Genomic DNA, 19,397 nt, shown 5'->3' on the forward strand with positions numbered 1-19,397 from the left:
TATTTTCCTCCTTCTTCTTACTTTCTCCTCCTTCTTCTTCATCTTCTTCATTCTTCTTCAAAGTCTATTTTCTTCAAATTTCATGTACCAAAAAAGTGAATCAGTTCAAGCGAATTATACATTAAAAAATCAAAATATAGTGAGGATTTCATATTTAAATTTTTGGAATTGTTTAGAAATGATTTTTGAGTTGATCGAGATTGAATAGTTAGTGTATACTTCATATATAGCCAGTGTATATTTTATGTATGGTTAAATTATATTCAACTTTTTGAGTATATCATAATGTATAGCTAGTGTATAGCTTATGTATAGATAAGCTATATTGTATGGTCAGTGTATACTTTTTATGACTTTTGGAAGCTATATTGTATAGTCGGTGTATACTTCCTACGATTTTTGGTGATCTTTTATGTAAGTAAAACATGAATATATTTATTGTAAACTAATAAATTTTCAACCAAACATGGAAAAATTGAAAAAATATTTTTCAAAAACTATTCCCTCTATACAAAAATACACCAGTAGGGAAAGCTACATAATATGAAAAGTATGTGATATGTATTTATTATATACAACTATAATATAAAAGAATTATAATTCATAGCTATAGTTAGAGTTTTGGAGCAAAATATTTTGTCCTCTCTCTTCCTACTCTGGCTTCTCTCGCTCACCTTTGTCCCCACCTCCTCCTTTCTCTCTCTCTCTCTCTCTCTCTCTCTCTCTTCATCCCAAACAATATTCCAGTATATAAATATGAAGTGTATCAATTGTACTATATTAATTGTATTATGTCAAATATAGGTGAGAGAGTTTTACTCCAACAATTTTATTTTTTATCAGTTGTATTTTCTATCAATTGTATTATGATAATTTGTATTCTATCTTTTGTATTCGTTGATACAAATTGTATTCATCATTGACAATTTGTATTATGCAAATTGTATTCATTAATACAAATTATTTTCATTAATACACTTGCTACAATTATATTCATTGATACAATAGTTGTATTTGTGATATGACGAATACAACATGTATTCATCCTCTCTCCTCTCTCTCTCTCAAATCTCACTCGCCTCTCTTTATCTGGATCACATCTCTTCTTCTTCTAACATGTAGCTACGAATCATAATTAAGTAAAATATAGTTATAGATCTCTAATTAAGCTTAAACTGTAGCCACTTTAAAATTAAATTTATTTGAATTTGGGCTCCTTATCAGAAAGATCGTGCAGATAATAACATTCAACTGTTTGATTTATTGTCTTTTAAATGCACTAATTGTCCAGCCAACCGATTCGATATCGATTGGTTCGATATTGGGTTAGCAATTATTGGATGATGTATCCGCAAAATATTCTAAGAGACAATGAAAATTAAAATCACAACATCTAGTCAAGTTAAGCTTCCACCAAAGAAATTAAAATCACAGCTTCCATTTTTTTGCACAACTGTCATGCTATGAGTTTAAGACTTTGAATCACTATGATAAGAAAAAACAAGAAATAAATATTAAAATTAAAGCTACGATAGTTAGATAAGGAAGTAAATAATCCCAAGAAATTCATAAAATTACAAAAATAACAACAAACAACATGAGACTTAGAACATGAACACATAAATTATCTCAAGAAAATAATGATCCATCAAAAATTAAGCTATAATCTCTCAAATTATGAAGATAGAAATAAACAACAAAAATAGGGAATTACTTACATGACAAACTTTAGAGTGAGAAGAAAAACTCATTGATATTGAAGAAAAGATTAAGAGAAGACTGGTGTTATGCTTCGACCAAGTTTGTGGAGAGCGACTGTGCTTTAGGACTAAGAAATGAGGATAAGTGACTTTTTATTTCCTAAGATAAGAAGTGAATAGAAGACTATATAGGGCTTCATCTTTAGAGTTTATAGTAGATATTTTACATATATAGGTAGGGTTGACAAATGGGTCATTTGGGTTGATGTTGGGAAGGTCAAGATGGGTTAAACCAATAGATGGATTAATTCCCATCCCTTCCTAAAACTTTTTTGGGCTAAGATGGATTGGGCCAAGATGGACTAAACAAGGGCTTCATACATAACTATACAAGTGGAAAAAATTCAACAGAATGGTCGCATTTATATGCATGTATATATAATTTATAGATATTGTATAAATAGTTATATAATATATGGATATTGTATAATAATATATAATCATGTATATTAAGTTGTGTAACTATGTATCACATAAAAGATCATCTTTCTAATGAGCTAAATATTTTTTCCAATTCCGACTAGTTCAAATCTCTTCAAAACAATCTCAAAATTTGGATGTGAGCTCTTCTCAATAATTTGATTATTTTGACATGATATTCATTTAAAACGACTCATGTTTACAACAAATCAAATTTTTAAATTTGACATTTGAAGCTCTTCTATAATATTTTGTTCCATTGACCAAAAATTGAACCTTTACTTTGAATTACTCCTAACTAAGCATACTCCTTCTAAGATACTCCCTCCATTAAAAAATGACCTACTTTCCTCTTTAGTTTGTTTAAAAAAGAATGACCCTTTTCTTTTTTGGAAACACTTTAATTTTAGCTTTTCATTTGATATATTTAAGGCCAAAAGATTAAAGGTATTTTGGTACGTATAACATAACTTTAATCTAGGACCACAAGATTGAAAAGTCTTCTTTATTTTCTTTATTTGAGCATTTAGGTACTTCTTCTCTCTTAGTTTCGCAGGTGAAAATCCTTTTTAGTAGTGGATGTGGTAATGACCCTTAATTCATTTCTTTGAAAGTTCCCTCTTTCGGTCATTTAAAACGTTCCTGTAGAGACCCTAAATCATTTATTACATGTTTGTACTGACTTTTTGCCTAGTCGTTCATTTTGCATTTCTTCCCATTTCTGTCATTTGAAGCTTTTAAAACTTGAAAAGTTGGCTTTGGTCAAATATTTAGGTAATTGAATTGAATTTTGATGTTTGCATCAGTTCCGGAAGGGTCATTTTAGGCTAGTGACATAGTCAACTCGAATCTCGAGACATTTCATGGGAGTTTGTGCCATTAGGCATTTTAGCTTTAAAGTTTTCACTTAAGTTTGATCGTGCACATTCTTGGTAAAATACTCGAATAAGAATTATATTAGTGTGATTAGCTTCAAAATTTTGAGTTTGGTCTAGAATGACCCTTCCTGGGCTTTTTGAGACTTTTGATCAAATTCCAAGCCCTTGTTGAAATTGGCTAAAACTGACACTTCGGTTTGGGATCCACTTTTTTAAGACAAACTCGGTTGGAAATTTTGACATCATTGTTGATTCTGGAATATTGAGTTTGATAGGGTAGCATTGTTCATTTGCATGCACAAAATTCCAAACAAATATGAGAACCCTATTGGAGAATTGTGTCTTGCAAAAACTAGTTGATGCATATTAGCTGGTGCAAACAAGTTTTGTCCTTTGCATTCGAGGGCCATATTGTCTGCATTCTCAAAGCTCAGGCTTATAGCCTACGCATTCGCGGCCCATCTACCGCGACCACGGCCACTAGATTCTCTAAGCCTTCACGTTTGTAGGCCTCTAGCGGCTTTCGCGAAGGGCAATTTCTTGACCCTCTATGATCGGGGGCCACTTTGGCCGTGTTCTTGATAGTCATTAAATGTGATCGCTATGCCAAGAAATATTCAAAGTGTGATTTTTCTCTCGATTAGCATCTGAATTTGGTGATCAAAGTATGGGGTGCTTTCAAAAGTTCATGGGAATGTGTTGGAGTGCTCGGGGAGTTTTGGGGATCACTCGTTTTAGGTAAATTTAGCTTCAAAGGGGATGCTATCCATCTTTATTTTAGATTTTATGGTGAATTCTTGCATAATGCTTGTTGGGGCTGTTTTAATCCCCAAATTGTGTTCCATTTTAGGACAAGTTCAGAGAGTAATTTAGGACCTTTTAAGTAAGTAGCCCCAAATTGTGCATCCCACATTTTCGTTTTAATCTATAAAATTGGTCTATCTCCATTTTAAGTGAATTTAGTGTCTAAATGATTATACTAATGTTGTGATCCTATTTTTGGTAGTGTGGAAGCATTCAGAGGCCGTACAAAAGGGTAAAGCTCCAAAGACATGATTTGGAGCCCGCGTGGTCGGTCTAAAGGTAGGCTACGACTTCATATCCTTTATATTGAGCTTTAATATATAATTGTATGTTAATTTTTGTGAATTTGGGTGGGTGCCTAGGTTATCATGCTTAACTTCTTAGTATCCATGTTTAGGCCTATTTCAGGTAATTTGAGATCGTTGGCATGTTGTCTCCTTTATGTTAGATCATCCTTAACTTATGATGTCCTAGATATGTGTTTAGTGTTTGATATTGAGCGTGTTTGGCCTTACTCTAAGCTTAAACTAATGTTTGTAATAGATTTGCCTAGTTTGGAGATGATAGGACTTAAGATTCTCTCTAATGTTGCTTCATACGGCTTTTGAAGACTTTTTCCAAAGTTTTTAGCAAAAAAAGCAAAAACAATTCTCAACTTGGCTTCCTGTTGATTGATATAGTAGACTTGAGTCTCATAGTCTGTGCTTTATCTAGGAAGCAACCCACCGCTCAAGACCATTTATCTATAATTCCCTCCTTTCATCAGCTCCTATGTACTTGGTATTTTTTCTAAGGCCTCTTGTAGATTCAGGTTAGATTTATTTTGGGCTTTGAGTGATTTATGACTTATTGGCACTCATAGTTTGATCGCCTAGTTATTTATTTAAGTTTTATGCCTGTTTCCCTATTTTGGAACTCTTGGAGTTTGAATGCATGGATTTGGTCAATATTTTAGGAAAAGAATCTTAAAATGGAATTCTAACGATTCCATCAGCTTCGGAGTGACCAAATTAGGCTAGTAGAATGGTCGACCTGAATATTGAGGCAATTGGTGCGAGTTTGAGTCCATTTGATGTTTGAGCCTTTGAAATCTAGCCGAAGGTTGACTTTTGTCAACATTCATGGTAAATGCGCAAAGACTAAAATTTTGTCAGTGTAGTTAGCCTCGAAATATTGAGTTTGGTCTAGAACAACCTTTCGTTCTTTTCCCAAGGCATATGGTCTCATTCTAAAGCTCTTTATGGATTTTGGCTTAAAATGGCGCTTGGGCGCGAGACCCACGTTTTATCAATATTACCTTGAATGGAAATTCTGAGTGTGTTGTTGAGTCCATAACGTCAAATTTTATAGGGTAGGATAGTTTATTTGTGCGCACGAGGTTTCAAACAATTCCAAAGCACCCCGCCAGAGCTTTACAAAGCTCAAGTTAGAGATAGTGAAACCACCATTTCCCTTCGCATTCACAAGACCTAGGCGCCGCATTCGCGAAACCCTTTCATCCAGACCTACAAGATTGTGAGGTCTTGTCTCCGATCCCAATGGTCAGGTATGCTGACCATTCGCATTTGCAATGGTCCAAGTCTCAGTGGGCCATGATCACGATCCTTGGGCTCCACGATCATGAAGACCAATATCATATGGTCTTTAAGTTAAAAGACAGATGCATTACAACTTTTCTTTCAAAGTTCAAACTTTAATTTTGGGATCTAGGAAGCTTCAATTTGAGCTATTCCAAGTCTGGTCGGTTTGTATTAATTGTGGCTAGGTGTGGGAATGATTGGGTATCTTCAAAAGGCATCATATTGAGGTAATTTCATGCCCAAAGGGTTTTCCTCTTTCTTGATTTCCTCCATTAATGGTGAAAAATTGCATGGTTTAATTTTTAGTGTTTCTAAGCGACAAATTGTGCTATAATTTTTACCATGATTTCATTTAACTCAAATTCACCATTTCACAGAGTCAATTTTAAGATTCCTACAATCCTATTTTAGACTCAATTTTGGTTCCATCTCCAAAAAATATAAAACTTTAGTGTCAAAATGTTCATGTTACATCGTGATTGACATTTTGTTAGTTTGGCGGTAATTGGAGGTGATTTGGAGGTTGAGAGCTTCTTTTTGGTGGATTCAAAGCATGCATGTTCGGCTTCGAGGTAGGCTACATCCTCCCCCTTTGACTGAGTTCTATTAGATATTGTTTAGAACATATCAAACATGATATAGGTTGGTATTGGCCAGGCTTAGGACCTCTCTAGTCTGACCCTAGACTAGTGTAGTCTCTTGAAATCCTTATTTTAGGCTTGTAGTTTTGATTGCATTATGGTTGGGTGAGACTATCCTTCTTAGGATCAAAAATGATGGCCTTAGTCTAGGTTTTAGCCTTAGATGCTTTAATTTATATTCTAGTGCCCTTGTAGCTAGGCGTAGCCTTTGAGGCTCATCGTAGCCGTAGGTTGGGCTTAGTTGTGTTCGTTGGGAGAAGCGATGGCATATTTTGGGGTAATTCATCGTTCATATAAATATTTCTCCCCTTATTTGATTCTGAGCCTTGTCTCGATTTATTTTTTCGTAAAGCAGTAGGCTTATGATACCATCTTATCTATTATCTATTATTGGGCCCGAGGCTGTGTTCGAGGAGAGATTGGAGCCCAAGTTAGTTTATTTTCCTTGATACTGTGGTTTAACTTGACGCTACTATTTGGGTTGTATGTGCCTTTTTTGGATGCTGGTGATGGCTTTCTTTCATTGATTGAGCATATTTACTCATTTTTTGGTACGATCCTGGTAATTCACTAGATTTTAACTACTGTTTTGAGAAGGTTTTCTCATACATTACTATTTTTTAAAGTGGTTTTAACGGGATTCATACCACCTGGATTACTTGGTCCCTGGTTCTTAAATTTATGAGGCATCGGGAACGTACTCCTTTTCTACTTGAGGTATTAGAGGCATCTTGAATGTACTATATTTTACTTAACTATTTGATGGATCAAAGCCCTTTCTTGACTTACCAATTCCCTCAAGTTTACTCTTGCTAGCTGGACCGATACCCTTGGGAGTTTACTAGTTGATTGGGAAGACTCTTTTCATGGTTCTCATAGCTTGAGTTATTAGTTTATTAATATCCACCTCGACATCTCCCTTTCTACATAGACATGGCTGATCACTTTCTAGTATCACTATGGGGATATATATGTGTATGTAAGACTTGGTTAACGCCCAGGCAATGAATACGAACTTTTTGCATCTCCTAAGGGACTCTCTGGCCAGTGCACTACTGAAATGGATGAGGGAGATACATGGGTCCCACCTGGTAGGCTAAAGGTCGGTGTTGGTTTATACACTTACTATTTTTTTTATCTCTAAGACCCACTAATGGTGTTACTGGATTTTACTACAAACTTGCATTCATTAGCATTGCCTATCACCAGTATACTTGTATGGTGTGGTCCCCCAATTTTATGGGGGGTTGGGGTATGTTTGGCATTGTTTGTACCTTCTAAAGGTATGCGCATCCAGAAGATGTGACTATACTTTTAACTTCATAGATGAAAGTTATTTTAGTAGTGAATATTGTAATGACCCTCTAGGTAATTTCTTTCATCTTCTGACCTTTTTGGCATTTAAATCTTTCCTATAGCAACCCCAAGTCATTTATGACTTGCTGGAACTAACAGTTCAGTCACATAGTCATTTATTTGGGTATATGACCATTTTCCTATTTTAGAGCTCTTAGAGTTGGAACGGTTAAGTTCGGTTAAAACTCCAGGGAAAAAATCTCAAAATAGAAATCTAACGGTTCCATCAGCTCCAAAATGGCCAAATTAGGCTGATAGCATGATCGACCTGAGTATTGAGGCAATCGGTGCAAGTTTGATGCCATTTAGCGTTTGAGCCTTTGAAAGTTGGCCTGAGGTTGAGTTTGTTCAACATTCTTGGTAAAAGCACTAAGACTAAAATTCCACCAGCGCGGTTAGCTTTGGAATGTCGAGTTTTTTCTAGAACGACCTTTTGTGTGGTTCTCGAGGCATCCAGTCTCATTCCAAGTGTCCTTATAGATTTTGGCTTAAAATGACTCTTCAGTATGGGACTGATTTTTAATTGAGATTAACTCAGATGGAAATTCCAAGTGTGTAGTTGAGTCCAGAACATCAAAATTGATGGGGTAGCATAGCTCATTTGCACGCAAAGGGTTTCTAACAAATCTCAAGTACCCCATCACAGCTTTTCAAAGCTCAAGTTTGAGTTGGTGGAGCACCTGCTGGTGCAAGAACCATTACCCTTTGCGTTGGCGAGCCCTAAGAACTGCGTTTGAGAAGCCCTACCATCCAGAACTATGCAATCACGAGGTTTTGTCCGCACTGCGAGGGCCATATCTTCTGACCCTTCGTATTCGCAAAGTTTCTCCTATGATCGCAATGGTCCAGGTTGCAGTGGGCCATGATCGAGATACTTGGGCTCCGCTATTGCAAAGGCCAATATCATTTTGTCCTTAAATTAATAGAAATATGCATTTCACCTTTGCTTCCAAAGTTCAAACTTTGATTTTGGGAGCTAAGGAAATCTAATTTGAGTGATTCAAAGTTTTTTGGGTTTTTAATGATCATGACTACACGTTGGAATTTTCTTGGAACACTAGAAGACATCGTATTGAGGTAATTCATGTCCAAAGGACTTTCTTTTTCCTTAATTTCCTCCATTAATGGTGAAAAGTTGCATTATCATATTTTGGTATTTCTAAGCATTGAATTGTTCTATAATGGTTACCACGAGTTCATTTAGCTCAAAGGAACCTTTTCACGAAGTCAATTTTGGGATTCCCAGTGCGGGTCCCACAATCCTATTTTAGACCCGACTTTGGGTCCTTCTTTGAAAAATTTGAATTTGGTGTCAAAGCATTCGTATTGATGTCATGATCAACATTGTTTTAGCGTGGAAGCGATTGGAGGTGATTCGAAGGTCGGGATCTTTATTTTGGTTGATTTAGAGCGCATGTGTTCGGCTTCGAGGTAGGCTATGCTCTCCCTCTTTTACTGATTTCTATTAGATATCATTTTGTATATATCACATATGATTTAGGTTGGTATTGGACGGGTTTAGGGCCTTCCTCCAATTATCCCATTTCCTTGACTCCGATGGACCCTAGACTAGCATAGTCTATTGAGATCCTTATTTTAGGCTTATGGTTTTTGTTGCATTATGGTTAGCTGATATTATCCTTCTTAGGATCATAAATGATGTCTTTAGACTAGGTGTGAGACTTAGATGCTTTAGTTTGTGTTCAAGTGCCCTTTTTGCTAGGCATACCTTTCGATAGGGCTTGTGATCGTTGATGTGACTTAGTGTTTGTGCCGGAGACCTTTGAGGCTCATTGTAGTCGTAGGTTGGGCTTAGCTGTGCTCATTGGGAGATAAGATGGCATATTTTAGGGTAAGGTGTTATTCCTATAGATATTTCTCTCTTTATTCGATTATTTCTCCCTATATTTTATTTTGAGCCTTGTCTAGATTGCTTCTCTTTTGTTTAGCAGTAAGCTTATGATGAAATCTTATCTATTATCTATTGTTGGGCCCGAGGCCGTGTTCTTGAAGCGATTGGAGCCTAGGTTAGTTACTTTTTTATATAGTGTGGTTTAGCTTGATGCCACTGTTTGTGTAGTAAGTGTTTTGTTTGGATGCTGATAATGACCTGCTTGCCGTAATTGAGCATATTCACTTGTTTTGTGGTACGATCCTAGTAGTTCACTGGATTTTAACTACTCTTTTGAGTAGGCTTTCTCATACTAGTACTATTTTTTAAACTAGTTTTAATGGGAGTTGTACCACCTGGATTACTTGGTCACTGTTTTGAAACTTGTGAGGTGTGTCATCATACTCTTTTTTCTACTCGAGGCATTAGAGGCATTTGTGATATAATCAATTTTACTTGTCTATTCAGAGCATCGACTCCCTTTTGTTGACTGACCAATGCCCCCGATTTTACTCTTGCTAGTTGGACGGATGACCCAAGGAGTTTACTGGCTGGCTGGGAGACCACTTTTTAGGGTGCTTACGTCTTGAGGTTACTGGTTTATTGATATTCGGTGTGGCATTTCTCTTTCTACATTGACTTGGTTGCTCACTCTCTGGTACCACTATGGGGATACTATATGTCTAAGTAAGACCTTGTTCTGGCCCAGGCAGTATATATGGACTTCCTATATCCCCTATAGGCTCCTTAGGCCAGTGCACCACTGAACTAGATGAGGGAGTTACATGGGTTCCACTTGTAGGCCAAGGGCCAGGGTGAGTTTATACACTTGTTGTTGTTTATCTCTAAGAGCCACCGATGATGTTACTGGTTTTTACTACAAACTTGTGTTATTTAGCATCGCCTATCACCATCATACTTGTATGATATAGTCCCCCCACTTTATGGGGGTCGGGGTATGTTTTTCATTGTTTGTACCTTCATAGGGTATGGGTGTTTGGTCGGATATTATTTGATCTTACTTATACTTACCTTTGGTTGTATTTGTAGTTGGTCTACGCAGTATTTGAATTGGATTGTGGTTGGTACCTCCTACTAGGTTTTGCCAGATTAGTTCCTAGGTGATTGTGTGGTTAGCATTGTCTGTTAGCACTATATTCTTGTTTAGTAGACTCCTATAATGGCTTCTTCCTGTTAATAGGTTGTTTGATAGCGTTTTAGGTGCGTTCTTTTACTATGCACCTTTACATATGTCTCCAGTCAATTTATATTTTTTCTTGTCATTATTATGATAATTTCTGGTTAATTTCTTGTGCAGTATTTACCTGATTATATGTTATTTATACTTGCTTTATCTGTGGAGCTGAGTCGGCCTATGCCTACTGAGTGTCCTTCGTTTGGTACTCATACTACACTTCTACCCCTTTTAGATCATAGTACAGGTTTTCACCATTGATTTCAACCAGTGTGGAGCAGGTTTTGGTTTGGAGATATGGTGAGCTCCTAGAATTTAGAGTTGCCGATCTCCATCTATGATGGACTAGGACTATTCTTTACTTGCTTTCAGTGACTGCCTATACTTATATTCTTATTTGTAAAAGACTTGTATTCATATTTTGATTTAGATGCTCAATTATCGACTAATGTCAGGTCTTGGGGTGGTCCGTTGTGATTAATTTCAGTTGTTCTCTCCCTTATTATTATTTTTTATTTTCTGCTTTGTTGTTTATCTTCCGCTGAATAGCCCATTACCTCTAGTTCCAGGAAGTCTTAAGGGTTAGGTTACCTGCTAGTGGGTGATAAGAGGTGCTATCACGGCCCGAGAAAATCAGATCGTGAAAAGTTCGCCACTTATATTTTGCATTGGTTAGAGTCCTTGGTGTATCTTTCTCCTTGGTTAGAGCTGGTGGCATATATTTCACCTTGGTCATAGTCCTTGGTGTATCTTTCCCCTTGATTAGGGTTCTTGGCATAGCTTTCTCCTCGGTTAGAGTGGTATACACTTCACCTTGGTTAGAGTCCTTAGATCATATTCCATCGTGGTTGAAGTCCCGAGCACTCAGCTGACTTAGTTCCAATCTGTAAAAGATCGTGGTTATTTTGGTAAGTACCTTCATATTCAATTTTTGGTTCCTAACTCCTCTATTCACCTTTCTGGTTTATAGGGGTCTGCTCGGGTTTTACTTAAATTTTGCGCATGAGTGCACGCTTTTGGCTTATAGGGGCTCAGTTTATTTTAGCTAGTTGTACTTTCTTCCTTTTTCTATTCTTATAGTCTCACGTGCATTCTTGTTAGTTTTCCCATCCTTTTGACCTCTATTGTGTTTGATTCTTGAATTTCATATTTGTTTTACTCTTCTTGCTCAGTGAACGATGATACATATTGACTACCTATTATTTTGGTAATCATACTACACTCAGCATCCAGTATCTTGATGCAGGTCTGAGCACTAGCAACTAGCATTGAGATCGATATTGCAACAGCCTAATTCGGAGGCGAGGGTTAGCACATGGCGTTCTGGACTTTACCGGTCTCCTTTTGTATATAGATGATTAGTCTTTTACTTTTTGAGACAAGTCTTTATTTTGTGGTCAACTTTTGGGACTCATATCATTTTGTAGTAGCTTTGTACATGTGACTTCCAGGTTCTAAGAGGGATCTTTTATATTGTATATATGTTTCGGTTTGGTTCCGACTTGAATCTTTTTTATTTCTCTAAATTGATTAATTTTGTTAAGTTTCTATCCTTAATCCATTACTTGTAATTCCATGATATGGGCCTTCTTACCTATTAATGTGATATAGTAGGTGTCATCTGAATCGAGAAATCGGGTGGGGATAACAACATAAAGAAAAATGGCCTAGGAAGGAAAAACAATAAATAATTGGCCATTTTTTATCCGCTATTGTATATTTTACTTTTTTAGAACTCATTTCATAGATATATAAATATATGATAAGTCCATTGATTTAGAAAAATTATTACATTGAGTGAACAAGTAGAGGTTCATCGAAAATTTAGCTAACTTGATTTCTAATATTTTATATTGAATTGACAAAAGGTTTCTAAATTTTTCTAATTATTATAAATATAAACTCACATATCAAGAAATAAATTTAAGTTCATCTAAAATGCCAAGGCCTGTGTGTTTTTTGTAAGTTGTCTAGCATAGATTTTGTTGTTTATATATAAAATTTGTATGTTGCTAATTTGTCTAACTAGTATTATGCTTTATTATTTATATATTCAATGCAATCATTGATAATTATATTGGTACCGGCTATACTGATATCATCTTGTGTCAACAAAGTCAAAAGAATTGAAGGCGAGATTAAGTTATTGTCTCACATCTTTTTATTTTATTATATTTTATGTACTGGCAATATAAGAAAATAAATAGCTGTGAGATAGTACCTTAATCTCTCTTTCAACTGTTTTGACTATTGACACAAAATGGTATCAATATAGTAGGCACCAATAGCATTATCAATGATTACATTGGATAGATAAATAATAAAGCACAACACTAGTTTGACAAATTAAGGCCCTGCATGGGCCCAATAGTTTTATCTTACTTTCTTTTATTTTGATATTTAAAAGATAATTTATATTTTAAAAAGTCTTTTTTTCTTAGATTGAACTTCAAATATGGGAATGGAGCATAAATTAAATATCTTTTATTATATACACATGATATCTTGTTGTTTCTACTATTGTATACTCCATGCTTATTATGGATTGACAGTTTTGAAAATGGTTTTTTGTATATTTTAAGCTAACTTGGATCTTTTAGATAAGGAAAAATTATGCAAAGTGGTCATTCATTCCGTTGCTTTACTAAATAATTGGTCTAATTTTAAAAATTATCAAAATTGGCCAAACATGTTCTTCCTCTTCTTTCCAATTTTGCCACTAATGGCTTCTTTTCCTCCTTTTTCCTTCCTCCTCCTTCTTCTTCTTTTGATTTTGCCACAATGGCTTCTTTTCCTTCTTTTTCCTTCTTCCTCCTTCTTTTTCTTCATCTTCTTCACCATCCGATTATGTTATTATTGACTTCTTTTTTCCTCTGATTCTGCTATTAATGACCTCTTTTCCTCCTTCTTTGTTTTTCCTCCTACTTCTTCCTCTTCTTCATTCTTCTTCGAAATCTTTTATTTTCTTCAAATTTGGCGTATCAAAAAGGTGTATCATTTCAAGATAATTATACATTAAGAAATCAAAATATTGAGAGGATTTCATATTTAAATTTTTGGAAGTGTTTAGAGTTGATTTTTGGGTTGATCGAGATTGAATAGTCAGTGTATACTTCATGTATAGTCAGTGTATATTTTATTTATAGTTAAATTATATTAGCTTTCTGAATATATTGTAATGTATAGCCAGTGTATAAGTCATGTATAGATAAGCTATATTGTATAGTCAGTGTATACTTTTTATGACATTTGAAAGCTATATTATATAGTCAGTGTATACTTTCTATGATTTTTGGCAATTTTGTATTAAGAAAAATATAACTATATTTGTTGTATACTAATTACTTTTCAACCAAACATGGGAAAATTAAAAAAATATTTTCTAGAAAATATTTCCTCCATATAGAAATACCCCCGTAGGTAAAGCTACATAATATAAAAAATATGTGATACTTTTTTATTATATACAACAATAGTTTAAAAGAATTACAATTCATAGCTACAATTAGAGTTTTATAGCAAAATTTTCTCTCCTCTCTCCTCCTCTCTCTCCTCTCTTTTGCTACTCTACCTTCTCTCACTCGCCTTTCTCTGCTCTCCCTCCATCTCTCTCTCTCTCTCTCTCTCTTTCTCTCTTTCTCTCTCTCTCTCTCCATCCCAAACAATGTTTTAGTATGTATTATATTAATTGTATTTTGATATATATAGGTGAGAGATTTATATTCTGACACTATGTATTTTTTATCAGTTACTTTTATATCAATTGTTCTATGATAATTTGTATTATGTCAAATGTATTTGTTGATACATAGTGAATTCATTAATGGCAATTTATATTCTGTAAATTGTATTCATTAATATAAATTATTTTCGTTAATACACTTGATACAATTATGTTTGTTGATAAAAATTTAATGTATCAGTTGTATTCTTGATATGATGAATACAACATGTATTCATCCTCTCTCCTCTCTCTCTTAAATCTCACTCACCTCTCTCTTTTTTCTCGTCTCTCTTGTTTTTCTAACATGTAGCTATGTGTAATGACCCTCCAGGTCATTTCTTTTATCTTCCGACCTTTTCAGCATTTAGATGTTTCCTATAATGACCCCAAATCACTGATGACTTGTTGGCACTGACAGTTCGGTCTCCTGGTCGTTTATTTGGGTTTTATGCCTGTTTTCCAATATTGGAACTCTTAGAGTTTGAACGGTTGACTTTAGTCAAAACACTAGGAAAATGATTTCAGAATGGAATTTTGACAGTTCCATCAGCTCCGAATGGAATCGGTGTGAGTTTGGGGACCTTTGGTGCTTTAGTCTACAAAATTTGGCCTAAGGTTGTCTTTGGTCAACATTCTTGGTAAACACTCTTAGATTGAAATTTAGTCTGGCAGTTACTTCTAAAATGTTGATTTTGATCTAGAACGACCTTTTGTGCAGTTCTTGAAGCTTCCAATCTCATTCTGAGCCTCTTTGTGAATTTTAGCTTAAAATAATGCTTGAGCGTGGAACCCGCCTTTTATTGAAATGAACTCAAATGGAAATTTTAAGTGCGTCATTAAGTTCGGAATGTTAAATTTTGTAGGGTAGCATAATTTGTTTGTGCCCACGGGATTCTAAATAAATCCCAACCACCCTATTGGAGCTTTATCAAAGCTCAAGTTTAAGCTGATGCAAGCACTATTTCCCTTCGCGATCGTAAGCCTTGGGGTCCACATTCGCCAAGCCCATCCATCCAGACCTATGCGATCATGAGGTCTTATCTTTGACCATGAGGGTCAAGGCTGCTGACCCTTCGTATCCATGATGTGCCTCCCGCGATCGCCATGTTCTAAGACACTGTAGTTCACGTTCATGATCCTTGGGCTCCGTGATCACGATGGCTTGTTGGAACTGGTCTTTCAAATAAAGAATAGACATGAATCAGCTCGACTTTATTTAGTATTTTTGTGATTTTGAGAGCTATGGAGCTTTAAATTTGGAGATTTCAAGTCCTGGAGATTTGTATTGATCGTGGATACGTGTGGGATTGTTCGGGGAGCTTTGTAAAGCATTGTATTAAGGTAATTTCATTCCTAAAGGGCTACCTCTTCCTTGATTTCCTCCATTAATGGTGAAAAATTGCATCGTCTGATTTTGGTGTTTCTATGTATCGAATTATGCTATAATTTTAACCAAATGTTTGTTAAGTTCTAGTGAACCTTTTCATAGAGTTGATTTTGGGATTTTTGGTGCAGGTGTCACAATCTCATTTTAGACTTGATTTTGGATCCGTCTCCAAAAATTTTGAATTTAGTGTCAAAACATTTATATTGACATTGTGGTCGTTATTTTGTTTGCGTTGAAGTGATTGGAGGTGATTCAAAGATCGAGAGCTTTATTTTGGTGGATCTAGGGTGCGCCTATTTGGCTTTGATGTAGACTATGGTCTCCCTCTTTTACTGAGTTCTATTAGATATAGTAGTTATGATTTAGGTTGGTATTGGTCGGGTTTAGGTCCTTCCTCTTGTTATCTCATTTCCTTGACTTTGGTTGGACCTTAGACTAACATAGTCTCTTGAGATCCTTATTTTAAGCTTGGGGTTTTGGTTGTAATATGGTTGGGTGTGATCATCCTTCTTAGGATCGAAACTGATGACCTTAAGCTAGGTTTGAGCCTTAGACACTTTATTTTGTATTTCAGTGCCTTTGTAGCTAGGTGTAGCTTCTGATTGGTCTTATGATGGTTTATGTGACTTAGTGCTAGTACCAGAGACCTTTGTCGTTCGTCATAGCCATAGGTTGGGCTTAGATGTGCTCGTTGGGAGCTGAGATGGCATATTTTGGGGTAAGGTGTTGATTTGAATTGGTGTGAAGAAGCTTTTGGTTCAGAGATTTGGTGATCTCCTAGCATTCAGAGTTGCCAATGTCCATCTTTGATGAACTAGGACTAGTCTTTACTTGCTTTCAAAGACTGTTTGTACTTATATTTGTATTTGAAAAAACCATGTATTCATATTTTGATTTAGATACTCGATTACCGACTGATGCCAGATCTTGGGGTGGTTCCTTGTGATTGATTTCAGTTGTTTTCTCCCTTATTATTATTATTTATTTATTAATTTATTATTCATCTTCCGCTGAATAGCCCCTTTTCTTTGGTTTTAGGCCAAGGTTAAGGGTTAGACATGCCTGCTGGTGGGTGATGGAAGATACCATCATGGCCCAAGAAATTGGTTCGTGATAAATTTGCGTCTTATCTTTTGTGTTGGTTAGATTCCTTGGCGTATCTTTTGCCTTGGTAGATTTCTTGGCGTATATTTGTTTTCTTGGTTTTAGTCATTGGCTTATCTTTCCCTTTGAATAGAGTCCTTGATATATTTTTTGCCTCATTTAGGGTGTTTGGTATACCCTCCACCTCAGTTAGAGAGTCCTCGGCTTATATTCCATCGTGGTTGACGTCTCTAGCACTCAGCTAACTCAATTTCAACCTGTAAAAGATTGTGGTAATTTGGTAAGTACCTTCATATTCTATTTGTGGTTCCTAACTCTTTTGTGCACCTTTCTATCTTATGGGGGTGTGCTTGAGTTTTACATAAATTTTGCGCACAAGAGCACCTTCAGGGCTTATGGGGGTTCATTTAGTTTTAGTTAGCTGTACTTTCTTCCTTTTCTGTTATTAGTTGTAAGACCCCGAAAATCGGATAGTAAGAACCAAAAAAGAATTTCCTAAAATAAGGAATAACTTCAAATTGATGAGTCTTCCTACGACTCATAAGGATTAGTCGAGGAAAGCCTTGGGCTTGTTCAGGAATAAGGTGCAGGAGAGAGGACCAACGACTCTATAGGATGAGTCATATACCAAATGACAATTCATAATATTGACTCATAGTAAAACTTCAGAGGCTCGAGTATTAGGTTCTAAGGACATGCCGGACGAATGGAGACTACATGACTCGTCGAGGAGATTAGAGACCCCAACTTTTAAGTCTTTTACAGGGCCTACAGGACGAGTCATTCCTACGACTCATCACTACTCTACAATTCATATAGTTCTCTCGTACGGTTATCTGGACATATTTAATGAAGGTTATTCATGCGTATTCCAAAATTTGATTCAATGAGCCTAGACGCTTTTATGGTCAGGTTCAAAGTCTATATATATCCATTTCATCAAATTCCCATCCTATTCAATTCATTCTTCAAAATTTCCCCATGGCTAGATTCTAAATTTTCTCTCAAGCTTCTCCTACAAATTCAAGTTAGGGTTTTAAGTTCATCAAGGTTTCTTCTTTAATTCCGGGTGGATTTTACCAATGTATGTGGAGATTGATCCATGAATCTTTTTCACCCATGGAATCCCAAGGTTTTCCTAAAAAAACTCATGCAATTTCATTATTTTTAAACTCAAATTTTGATGAATTGTATTGAGTTGTTTCAATTACATTTTTATTTGTTATCAATTATCATTATAAGTATGATTTTACGTTAATAGCATAATTTCATTTTGAATTATGAATGCCCATGCATGAATTTATTCTCAATAATGATATACATGAAGTATGATTATGGAGTTCAATGATTTCAAAGTATTCTCATGGTTTTCATCCAAATTGACTATGTATATGAATTTTATTCTAAATTCAAGTATTAATTATGATTATAGATTTCAATTATGATCAAATTATGAATTTCATGCAATTTATGGAAAAGGTGACTTAGGGCCCTATGTTGGTGACCAAAGAATCTAATGATATGAATTATGCAATTATGATATTGTGATGTTGAAAGGTTTATACTCACATTACAAGTATGATATGAAAATGAGCTAATCTATGAATTATGAATTTTATGAACAAGTTATGATATATGCTTAGTATGATTACTATATATGTATTCTGTAGGATTTGAATTAGCACCAAATGATGACTTGAGGTGGGGGCTCGACCTATGGGGGTCCTTATATAAAGTCTCTTGTCACATAACTATTTTCCACTACAGGATTTTCCTTTCTGACCTAGCTAGTGGATCCTCATATAGCGTACGTACATGACCCACCTAGTGGGGTAATGTCTATCTTGGCAAGTAGATTCTCATTTCTTCCATTGTATAGGGAGACGTCAGAATTCCCTGTTATAGCCCACAGGTCTTATTATCGATTATGGTAGTATCCCATATATGTATACTCTCTTTATGTCCATTTATGATTTCAACTATTTCTCTTAAATGATTTGGTCATTACGGTTTTCTCATGACTTTACTTATACTTTTTATCATGTACATTATTTGATCATTGCATCCTATAATTTATATTGCATGTCATACCCACATACTTAGTATATTCAAATATATTAACATATATTATTGCCTACATTGTCTCATAATGTAGGGGTTGAGGATCAGGCTCCTACTACACGTGGCTAGTTGAGTTTTATTCGACGAAGTGTTGGTGAGTCCTCATCTTATCGAGGGCGAGTTATGCCTTAGTTTTATCCCAAAGACTTTTTACTTCATTCATGTTTGAGGGTGAGATAGGGACATGTCTTATCCCCTGCCCTTAATTGTTAGTAGAGGCATTTGTTGGACAAAATGTTATAGAGTCTATCTAGTCAAGTTATATTCTTCTTTTACGATTCATGATTTATACTCTTTCTATGTTATTTCCATATTTACCTTAACTTATGTATGCTTATTAATATTTAAGGAGGCTTGGTTGGATCCTTTAGGGTTTCGATCACCATTTTACGACTATGCCCTAGGATGAGTCGTGACAAACTTGGTATCAGAGCACAAGGTTTAAGATTTCCTAAGGTTTCCAACATGCTGCATCAAGTAGATTCTTCTTTATAGTTGTGAAGAGCGCCACATCTATGAATATGAGGCTATAAGGT

The sequence above is a fragment of the Solanum dulcamara genome, chromosome 11, assembly GCF_947179165.1.
Source record: "Solanum dulcamara chromosome 11, daSolDulc1.2, whole genome shotgun sequence".
NCBI classification, from domain to species: domain Eukaryota; kingdom Viridiplantae; phylum Streptophyta; class Magnoliopsida; order Solanales; family Solanaceae; genus Solanum; species Solanum dulcamara.